At 43.7% G+C, this 11,524-nt stretch overlaps 1 pseudogene; it reads right to left on the bottom strand.

Moving 5' to 3' along the window:
- Positions 1 to 6,525: 6,525 nt before the first annotated feature.
- LOC119618607 (nuclease EXOG, mitochondrial pseudogene) lies at positions 6,526 to 7,678 on the bottom strand (annotated as a pseudogene).
- Positions 7,679 to 11,524: the final 3,846 nt, after the last annotated feature.

The raw sequence follows: 11,524 nt of genomic DNA, 5'->3' as shown, positions 1-11,524 counted from the left end.
AGCATTCCATACCTATTATAATGGCAAAAAAAAAAAAAAAAAAAATGACAATACTAAATGCTGGCCAGGATGCAGAGCAACTGGAACTCTCATACATTGCTGGTGGGAATAAAAAATGTACAGCCATTTCAGAAAATAATTTGATGCTTTCTTATAAAGTTAAACATATATTTACCCTATGAACCACCAATCTCAGTTCTTAGGTATGTATCCAAGGGAAATCAAGATATGTGTTCATACAAATAGCTGAATATAAATTTTTATATAACAGTATGGCTGGGTGCAGTGGCTCACACCTGTAATCCCAGAACTTTGGGAGGCAGAGGCAGGTGGATCACCTGAGGTCAGGAGTTTGAGACCAGTCTGGCCAACACAGTGAAATCCCATCTCTACTAAAACTACAAAAAGTAGCTGGATGTGGTGGTGGGCGCCTGTAATCCTAGCTACTCAGGAGGCTGAGGCAGGAGAATTATTGAAACCCGGGAGGCGGAGGTTGCAGTGAGCTGAGATAGAGCCACTGCACTCCAGCCTGGGTGACAGAGTGAGAATCCATCTCAATAAATAAACAAATAAAATTTTATAGCAGTTTTATTCATAACCACCAATGACTGGAAGCAACCAAGATGTCTTTCAACAGCTGAATGGATAAATACATCATGGTACATCCATAGAGTATCACGGCAGTAAAAGGGGTGGACTATTTATATATGCAAAAATATAGATGACTGTAGTCCGGGCACAGAGGCTTGCGCCTGTAATCCCAGCACTTTGGGAGGCCGAGGCAGGTGGATCACGAAGTCAGGAGTTCGAGACGAGCCTGGCCAACATGGGGAAACCCTGTCTCTACTAAAAATAGAAAAATTAGCTGGGTGTGGTGGCATGCACCTGTATTCCCAGCTACTTGGGAGGCTGAGGCAGGAGAATCGTTTGAAACTGGAAGGCGGAGGTTGCAGTGAGCCTAGACTGTGCCGTTGCACTCCAGCCTGGGAGACAGAGCAAGACCACATCTCAAAAATAAAAAATAAAAAATAAAAATAAAAATAAAAATAAAATGTATGACTATATAAAGCCTTATGCAAAGTGAATAAAACCAGATGCAGAGGGCTATATATATATACACACGCACAAACATATGTGTGTATATATATATTTTGGAGACAAGGTTCGCTCTGTCACCCAGGCTGGAGTGCAGTGGCGCGATTTCAGCTCACTGCAACCTCCACCTCCCGGGTTCAAGCAATTCTCGTGCCTCAGCCTCCCAAGTAGCTGGGACTATGGGTGTGAGCCACCACGCCCGGCTAATTTTTGTATTTTTATTAGAGACGGGGTTTCACCACGTTGGCCAGGCTTGTCTCGAACTGCTTACCTCAGGTGGTCCGCTCACCTCGGCCTCCCAAAATGCTGGGATTACAGGCATGAGCCACCACGCCCAGCCAGAAGGCTATATATTATATGATTGTATGTATATGACATTCTGGAAAAGATAAAACTATAGAGACCAAAAGCACATCAGTGGTTACTAGGGACTAGGGAGGGAGGGAGGGGTTATCTACAAAAGAGCACAAGGGAACTTTTGGGGATGATGGAAATATTCTGGATACATTTGTCAAGATTCCTACATTGTGCACCTAAAAAGTATGAGTTTACTGTGCCTAGATTATAACTCAGCAAGCCTGACTATGAAGAAAATAAATGAATAAATGTAGTCTCTAAAGCAAGGGTTTTTCAAATTAGTGAGATAAAATCCATCGGTGAGTAAGTTGTGAACTCAATTTAGTGGGTTGTGACTGGCATTTTTAAAAAGTGAAATTGGCTGGCCATGGTGTGGCTCATGCTTGTAATCCCAGCACTTTGGAAGGCCAAGATAGGAGGATTGTTTCAGCCTAGGAGTGCGAAATCAGCCTAGGCAATATGTGAGACCCCAGCCTCTACAAAAAGTAAAAAAATTATCCAGGCATAGTGGCACACGCCTGTGGTCCCAGCTACTTGGGAGGCTGAGGTGGGAGGATTGCTTGTGCCAGGGAGGTGGAGGTTGCAGTGAGCTGAGATTGCACCACTGCACTCCAGTCTGGGTGACAGAGAGAGATTCTGCCTCAAAATAAATGCATAAATAAAGTGAAAATAGACTAATATAAGAAATATCAGTCATTGCACACAGTAAGAGGAATATTGTTAATGAAACATTTGTTTCAGTTTCATATACATGTATATATGTACTATAATAATGTGTCACAAAAAAGAAACCATCATTCCATCTGTTTTTAACATAGGGAATTTAATACAGGAAACTGGTTACACAAATGATAACGCTGAGAAGCCAAATAGGGGAAGGTGGGGCAACCAGAGATTAGCAACAGCAGAAACCACTAATCTTTTTAGACTGGAGGGACAAAGAGAGGAGGCAGTGTGGTTAGATCCCAGAACTAGACTCATCTAATGACAGGAGGGCCTTTCTGGCTGGAGCTGGAGCCAGGGAGGAGACTTAGCCACTGTCAGAGATGCACCTCGGGCGGAGAAAGGCAAAGAGAATCATTCTAGCTTTTCCATTCTTCCTACTCTCCAGCGTTGTGGCAGGGCCTTGTATCAGTAGGACCCAGCCAGGAATCACTTAACAACCTGAGAGCCTCAGAAACACAGCCTGTTGGATCAGCATCCCCATGACATTGCAGCAGAACAGGAATGGATTTGACAGCAAACAGGCCAGGGGCCGCCACAGTTGTGAAGTAACATATATTTCTGATTGAGGTTTGGGTTCTAAAAGATTTAAAAGCCGTCACCTGAGAAAACAAACCTACCCTCTCAATTGTATGTGGTTCTCTCTACGTATTGAAAGAATAAAATCACACTTTGTCCATCATTAGGGGATAGCAAATTTTGCCCTTTTTACTGTTCTGGTAGAAGGCAGTTTGAACTGAAGAAGTCAGATGGGGAGAATAATCCACTTCTGTCATTAGTGTTTTGTTTGTTTTGTTTTGTTTTAGAGACAGGGTCTCACTCTGTTGCCCAAGCTGGAGTGCGGTGGCATGATCACAGCTCACTGCAACCTCTTCTTGGGCTCAAGTGATGCTCCCACCTCATCCTCTCAAGCAGCTGGGACTAGAGGCACGCACCACCATGCTCAGGCAATTTCTAAGTATTTTTTGTAGAGATGGGGTCTTGCTGTATTGCCCTCCCAAAGTGCTGGAATTATAGGTATCAGTCACCATGCCCAGACCCTTTTTAGTTTTGGAGTAGTCTTACAAAGGTCTCTTAGTAAAGCAGTTAAAACTTCTAACAGATACAGGTGAAATACAGGCTAGAAACAACAGAACAGGAAAGAAGTATACAAGCAGCGAATATGTAAGCAAAGGAACCAAATGCTTCTCTCCTTGATTGTGTACAAGGAAAATCATAGTACGTGGTTAAAAATTGGCAAGCTGAGTACCAAATTGCCTCTGCTGGCAGCTATATGTGTGACAATTCTACAAAATTGCCTGGATCCACAAGGACACCAGCGACCAAAATTCATTTACACTACCCTATTTCTGACTGGTGGCTATCTGTTCCTCTGGTTCTAAAACTCTGACCTTCAATTACTGTAGATTTCTGATCCCATCCCAAGAAATGGCTCCCAAGGCTCCCTCAGCCCTTCACTACCTCCTTGATTTGAGACCAAACCTAATGCTTGATCCCTTGGGCTTGGAAACATCCTAGCACCCACTTTTGGACTTCTACCCTGTACTGACGGTGTACGAGCAATGTACTTCAATCTGTTCATTTTCAGTCTGGTCTCCTTCAGTCATCTTTAATATAATTCTGGCAATATCATTTTAAACTCAACTGTGTAATTATCAAGAGTTATTTTTAAAGGCAGTGAATATTTGTTGGGTGAATGAGTGGATGGATGGATGGATGGATGGGTGAAGGCAATGGAAGTCTCAGTTCTGCTTTTCAGCCAGGCTGAGGGGAAGTCCTGAAGCTCTTCCTATATGTGGCTCTTCGTTTGAAGACCACCAGAATGCCATTGCACTGCCATCTAGTGGTAGCATAGCCACACATGGGAAAAGAAATTGCAGAAAAACAAGCCTGAACGCGAAATGAGTGAGTGTCACAGCTGTTTCTCAGATTCTGGCTGCTTATAATTGCCTCTCCTCACTTGACTATCTTTGATAGTAATACCATTTCACCTTGATTGTTTAACACATGTGCAAAGAACACCAGTAGGATTATATAAATAGATTTCACCAGCTCAGACACCGTATGGTGGGATAGGTACTCACCGGTACAATGATGCCAAAGTGTGTACCTTTTGAGACAGTCAATGAACCCATGGTTTTCTAAAGTGTGATAACCAGCTGTTTTCAAAAGGAAGCATGATAACAATGTTATTACTTCCACACTTCAGTTTTAATATGATGACTTCTTTTAGAGAACATGCTTTGTTTCTGGACAAATGGTAGTCTTTTCCTTTATACAATCTTTTCCTGGATAAATGCTAAATGATAAATTGGTAGAAACTCTTTATCTCAGAATGAAATTATGTAAAAACAAAATAAAATAGCTGCAAATTTTAGGCAACCAGGAGTATAAAATAAGGACTGCATGTAATAATAAAACTATTATTAATAATAAACTGTATAATTAAGTTACATTGGCTGAAGGAAGTTGAGATTGAGTCAGGCTGGCCTGAGAGATATGAAAACATCTCCCTGAAGGACTTTATATTTGTTTTTCTTTTTTCCCATTGTCATCTTATCTTTATCTTAAAGCCTTGGCATTTCTGTTAGAACAAACACACCACAAAATGTTTTTTCTTGTAATACCACTTGGAAACATAGCAGTGGTATGTCAGATTCAGACAAATTTTTATGCCCCAAGACATTTCACCACTGATACTCAGGATAGTCCATGAAAAGACTCCATGTAAACCCAAATCTAGAGATCTGGCTCAGAAAAACAGCCACTGTTTTCCCCAGAAATGCTAACTGCCTTTGGACCTTTGGCTCAAAGCACCACCTGCCCAGTGCTACCCAGGTAGACAAGCAGGCACAGAGGCCAGCAAACCGTAAGCTGGTGACTGTGGGCAGACCCTTCTCAGCCTCCTTAATCTTAAGAACAAAAAGCTCATCTGGAAAGCAAGAAACATTGATTTGGCACCATCTGGTCACTAAAAGAACTGCGTCCCTCAGGGAAGCAGGGTCTCTGATCAACCCTACAAAGTACTGTCCTCTAACTCCCAAGTACCTGTGGTGACCACCTCCTTCCAAAGAGCAAAGGAAGGTTCAGTTCAGAGGACATTAAGGTTTCTTCGGCTCACATAGCAGACAAGAAATCAGACCCTTTTTACTAAGCAGGCCAGGGGCCCACAGATACCCATGGAAATCAGTATGTGTTTCTGAGTCAAAAACCTCCATCCATGTCAGGGAAAATTTGAATTGACCTCAGCTATCTTTCTTCTTTAGAACTGTCTGCCTCATACTTTCTGGATGCCTACTTTGGAAAGGTGAACCTTGGGCAAGACACTAAGCTCTCTAAGCCTCAATTTGCTCATAGATAAAATGGGGATAGTGGTATCTACCTCAGAGGGTCATTGTGAGACAATACGTGGCAAGCACTGAGCCTAGCATATAGAATGAATATATAGAACACATTAAGTGAGCAGAAACTGTAGTCTGAGTGATTCTACACAGACAGAAATGGAAGAATAGCAGGTTCATGACAGGAGAAAGAAGAAACAAATACACAGTGCATGTCAACAGGATAACACATAGAGGATTTCTAAAAGCCACCTCCAAGACAAATTCAGGTCCCAGGAGGAAGAGACTCCACAACCCTGAGTTCCAAGAAGGACAAACAGATACATCAAAAGCGATGCATAATTTGGAGGCATGAAACTAAGCAGTGCCTTCACAATGCACACATCCAGAGGGACACAAATGCAGTATCATCTGTAGACACAGCCCTCCTGTTAACTTCATACAAGATCAGCCCTCCATCTGCAGGTGTCATAGCTTCCTCAACAATTAGTTCCCAAGTCAAATAAAATACCAACCAAAAAATTGTAGATCTTTCATCTTTTAGGGGAATTTTTACTTGTAAATTTAGGATTCCACCATTTCTTTAAAGCAAAGTCACTAGTAGCTGAGGGTGGTGGCACACGTGGGTGGTACCAGCTACTCAGGAAGTAGAGGCAGGAGGATCACTTGAGGAGCCCAGAAGTATGAGGCTGCAGTGAGCTATGATCGCACCACTCCATTCCAGCCTGGGTGACAGACCGAGACCCCATGTCTTTAAAAAAAAAAAAAAAAAAAAAAAAGCGAATAGCAAAAAGCAAAGCCACTACAATATATTAGTGTAAGGAGGGCATGCCTGCTTCATTACAGATGATATCACACATGTTCTTGTTCACTTATTTATTTAACTTAATTTTTTTTTTTTTTTTTTGAGACAGAGCCTTACCCTGTTGCCCAGGTTGGAGTGTAGTGGCACAATCTCAGCTCACTGCAACCTCCGCCTCCTGGGTTCAAGTGATTCTCCTGCCTCAGCCTCCCCAGTAGCTGGGACTACAAGCATGCACCACCATGCCTGGCTAATTTTTGTATTTTTAGTAAAGATGGGATTTCATCGTGTTGGCCAGGCTGGTCTCAAACTCCTGAGCTCAACTGATCTGCCTGCCTCAGTCTCCCAAAGTGCTGGGATTACATGCGTGAACCACTGCGTCTGGCCAATGTCACACAAGTTCTGAGATGAAAACCACAATGTTTTTCTTGTCTGGGTTCCTGACTGCTCCTTAGCTTTGAGTTCTTTTAGTCTCTTCTCACGGGGACTCATGAAATAATCATCTGGTTCAATCCCTGCATTCTTCAAATTTTCCAGGACTTTTTCCAGTTTGTGCACTGATCTGGCTTCTTCAATCTTTCCTGTGCTCAGGTACAGTGAACTCCTAGAAATCCAGGTGCTTGCCACAGAGCAGGTATTTCTGACATCACTAGTTCTATCCAAACGAGGAAAAAACATCACTTCTGACAACTTCTCTAGGTCTCAGAGGCTCACTTGGAATCCAGTTAACTAGGATTGGAAGCCAATGGCTTACTGGGTATCACAAAGGCCCTTAGTGGTGTAAGTTCAGTAGAAACTGGGGGCCAGGATCACCTCATAAAGGTGTGAGGGGAATGCCACCTCGTTCTCACCAATCACCTGGTGCCTCTTTTCTTTCCATCACTTCTAGTCTGAGGTAAGGTCAAAGGCCCAGATACTACCCAAATATCTTCCAACTTCTCTGTCAGCTCTCAACAGAACATTTCTATTCTGTTCCAACATCCAGAATTATTATAACACCCCAAGGCACAATAGTAGAAAGGTAAAAAGTTTCAGCCTTTACTTGAACATTTGTTATTTCCAGCTGGAGCCGTGTGTCCTCATGACTACCTGCTTCCAACATGGTCCTCACTGAAGGCACTGAAGGTTGGAGGGATATTGGGACCAGATTTAAATATACAGTGTTTTCTGTCTGCATCACCTTGTCTCTGTTCCAGTTAAAGGGAATCCAAATTGTCCCAAGAGAACCTTTTCTGCAGATTCATCCAGCTCCCTCATTGCCACCACTGCCTCAGCACCCTGACTCCGCAAGAACTGCAGGGCTGTGAGCCTGCCTCCCATGGTGCCCACTATAGCCCTAACCATGCAGCCACTCAAAAAATGCCAGATGCCTTTGAGGTGGGAAGTAATACTCTTGACAGTTATCTGACCCAAAGTACCACTTATTTGCTTTATTTATGTATTTATTTATTTTTGAGACAGAGTTTCACTCTGTCACCCAGGCTGGAGTGCAGTGGCACAATCTTGGCTCACTGCAACCTCTGCCTCCCAGGTTCAAGCAATTTTCCTGCCTCAACCTCCTGAGCAGCTGGGATTACAGGCGCCCGCCACCATGCCTGGCTAATTTTGGTATTTTTAGTAGAGATGGGGTTTCACCATGTTGACCAGGCTGGTTTCAAACTCCTGACCTCAGGTGATCTGCCCGCTCAGCCTCCCAAAGTGCTGGGATTACAGGTGTGAGTCACCATGCCCAGCCACATGTTTGCTTTAAATGGAATGTCTGGGGACTGTTAAACATGTGCCTAGGCATATTTCCACATTTGAATGGGGTCCAAGAGTCTTGTGGAAAAGGAACTGAATTCTCTTCATGATTGGATACATCTGATGGACAGTTGTGGGGATGGGTGGAGGGAGGGACATGACCAGAGCTGGATAATGAAAGTGAAAGCCCTTAGGGGAATCCTCCTGAGTGCAGAAGTCTGGAGAGTGGGCAAGACTACATCAATCTGAATGTTGGGAATGGTGATTCTGAGTAAAGAGTGAGGCCATTCTGGAACCACCTAGAGTAACTGTGGTAGAGATGAAAGAACTGAATAAATAGACGAAGAGACCCAAGTGGGGTCCTCTTCTCTAAAACCTGAGCATGAGAAGTGGGTTAGCGACAATAAAACCTGTAATGTCAATAATTCTGAGCTCCCATCGCAAAGTTCTCTTCTGCAATTATTGATGAGAATCCCTTGGGCGAACTCCAAGTATCCTATAGGATCCACTACTTAGCGGGTCTTAAATAAGATCTCTTTCCAGTCTCTTTCTAAACTTCAATAAAATCTCAATTTCAGAATATAATCATTAAAAATAAAACCAAATATTTGAAGAGGCCAGGAAACCAGAAGTGTAAAATAAGGAGTGTGTATGACTTCAGGTGCTCTGACAAGCAGGTACTCCACAGGTAATATTAGAGATGCAAGAGGTAGATCGGGAGAAATGCCCAGGAGGGACAAGGGGAGCAGATTGGGCAGGAAGGGCCTTCAGTTTGTGGAGCTGATCTGACACCTGTGAAAGGTGAGTGGGGAAAGAAGAAAGCTTGACTAGAAAGGGACTCAATTCTAAGAAAGTTTCACCAGATCAGTGGGAAAACCTTAAGCCAAAGCCATCCATTACAGAAGCACCCTGAACCAGTACTCACAACCATACCCCGTCCTTCACTGGAAAGCAGCCTAGGGAGCATGGTGGTGTTACAACCTGGAAGGGGATTGGGGAGCAGCAGCTGAGGCTACCTGCCAACTGTCTTCCCTGAATTAGGAAATCCAAGCGGTGCATTTTCATCCCCCCTCCATAGAGTCCATTCAATAATGTGCTATAATCTGTAATAAGGATACCCTGGCCACATGGAGTTGGGTTCAGCAGATCTCCCACATGCTAAGTGGCATTTCCCTTTCTGGTGCCTCTCCAGAACTTTGGAGCAAGGAGGGTATTAAATATAATCCAATCTTCTGCCTGCAGCTCTGTAGTCACTCTGCTTCATGGCCCACTAACCTTGGCCCTGTTGATTTCTGCCTTTTGCAAAAAATTACCTTTTCAGGCTGGGCGCAGTGGCTCACACTTGTAATCCCAACACTTTGGGAGGCCGAGGCAGGTGGATCACTTGAGGTCAGGAGTTCAAGATCAGCCTGACCAACATGGTGAAATCCCATCTCTACTAAAAATACAAAAAATTAGCTGGGTGTGGTGGTGCATTCCTGTAATCCCAGTCACTTGGGAGGCTGAGGGAGGAGAATTGCTTGAACTCCAGAGGCAGAGTTTGCAGTGAGCTGAGATCGTCCCATTGCACTCCAGCCTGGGCAACAAGAGCGAAATTCCATCTAGAAAAGAAAAAATTACCCTTTCATTCCTTCAAGCCTGTTCTTGGCTCTGGCCACCTGCCATGGTCTAGCACCTTCTGAAAGTCCAGGATCAGTTGCCCAGGAAGCAGCTCCCCAACAAAGCATGAGCTGTGTCTGCCTCTGCCCACCTCTAGATTTCAGGTGCCTGCTTGCCCTTCCAGAAGTAATTGCTGTCTCCTTATAACAGGTAAACACTGTTTTCAGTATCTTAGTGTCCTTCCAGTATATAAATGGCATACAATTGATATTTACCTGTTTTCTTTCTTTTTCTAGACAAATAATAGTGACAATATATACTGTTCTGCACCTTTTTTCATCTGACTACAAATCTTGGCAATCTTTCTACCATTTCATAAAGTGCCTTGTTTTTATGTTTGAATAATACTGTTTGTATAGATGTGCTATGATGCTTTATTCAAGCAGGCCCCTCTTGATGGACTCCTACAAATTCAAAGGTGTTACAAATCTGTGACTATCACAAACAATCCTATGATGAACTATCTTGTACTTTTCTTTCTTTCTTTCTTTTATTTTCTTTCTTTCTTTCTTTCTTTCTCTCTCTTTCTTTCTTTCTGATTTCTTTCTTTCTTGATTTCTTTCTTTCTTTCTTCTTCTTTTTTTCTTTTCTTTTCTTTTTTTTTTTTTTTTGAGACAGAGTCTCACTCTGTTACCCAGGCTGGAGTGCAGTGGCACAATCTTAGCTCACTGCAGCCTCCACCTCCCAGGTTCAAGCAATTCTCCTGCATCAACCTCTCAAGTAGCTGGGATTATGGAATGCGCCACCATGCCTAGCTAATTTTTGTATTTTTAGTAGAGATGGGGTTTCACCATGTTGGCCAAGCTGGTCTTGAACTCCTGACCTCAGGTGATCCACCTGCCTTGTTCTCTCAAAGTGCCGGGATTGCAGGTGTGAGCCACTGTGCCCGGTCTTTTTTCTTTTCTTTTCTTCTTTTGAGACAGGGTCTCACTCTATTGCTTAGGCTGGAGTACAGTGGCACAATCATGGCTGACTGCAGCCTCAGCCTCCCTGGCTCAAGTGATCCTCCCATCTCAATCTCCTAAGTAACTGGGGCCACAGCTGTGCACCACTCTGCCTGGGTAATTTTTTTTTTTTTTTTTTTTTTTTGAGACGGAGTCTCGCTCTGTCACCCAGGCTGGAGTGCGGTGGCCAGATCTCAGCTCACTGCAAGCTCCGCCTCCCGTGTTTATGCCATTCTCCTGCCTCAGCCTCCCGAGTAGCTGGGACTACAGGCGCCCGCCACCTCGCCCGGCTAGTTTTTTGTATTTTTTTAGTAGAGACAGGGTTTCACGGTGTTAGCCAGGATGGTCTGGATCTCCTGACCTTGTGATCCGCCCGTCTCGGCCTCCCAAAGTGCTGGGATTACAGGCTTGAGCCACCGCGCCTGGCCAATTCTTTTTTTGTAGAGACTATGTTGCCCAGGCTGGTCTTGAACTCCTGGGCTCAGTAATCCTCCAGCCTCAGCCTTCCAAAGTACTGGGATTACAGAGATGAGCCAGCATACCCAGCCTGTATGTCATTTTCAACATGTGTGAATTGCTAAAGATAATCAAAGACAGACATTAAAGTAATAAAAACAGATTTTATTCAGTAACTACTGACAGTAGCTGAAAGAGGTGAGCTCCATTCCAACTTATCCAGAGGTAACTGAGCAATTTAATGAAAGAATAAGGGAGAGAGGAAGGGGAATAAACGGGGGCTCAAACAGTCAGGGAAGTGAAAAATTACAAAAAGTGGGTTAAGAGTTTGGGTCAACCTGTCGCAGTGGCTCACACCTGTAATCCCAAAAGTTTCGGAAGCCAAGGCAGATGGATCACTTGAGCTC

This window comes from Chlorocebus sabaeus, chromosome 18, assembly GCF_047675955.1.
Source record: "Chlorocebus sabaeus isolate Y175 chromosome 18, mChlSab1.0.hap1, whole genome shotgun sequence".
NCBI lineage: Eukaryota > Metazoa > Chordata > Mammalia > Primates > Cercopithecidae > Chlorocebus > Chlorocebus sabaeus.
This window is presented reverse-complemented; position numbering and strand designations above follow the sequence as displayed.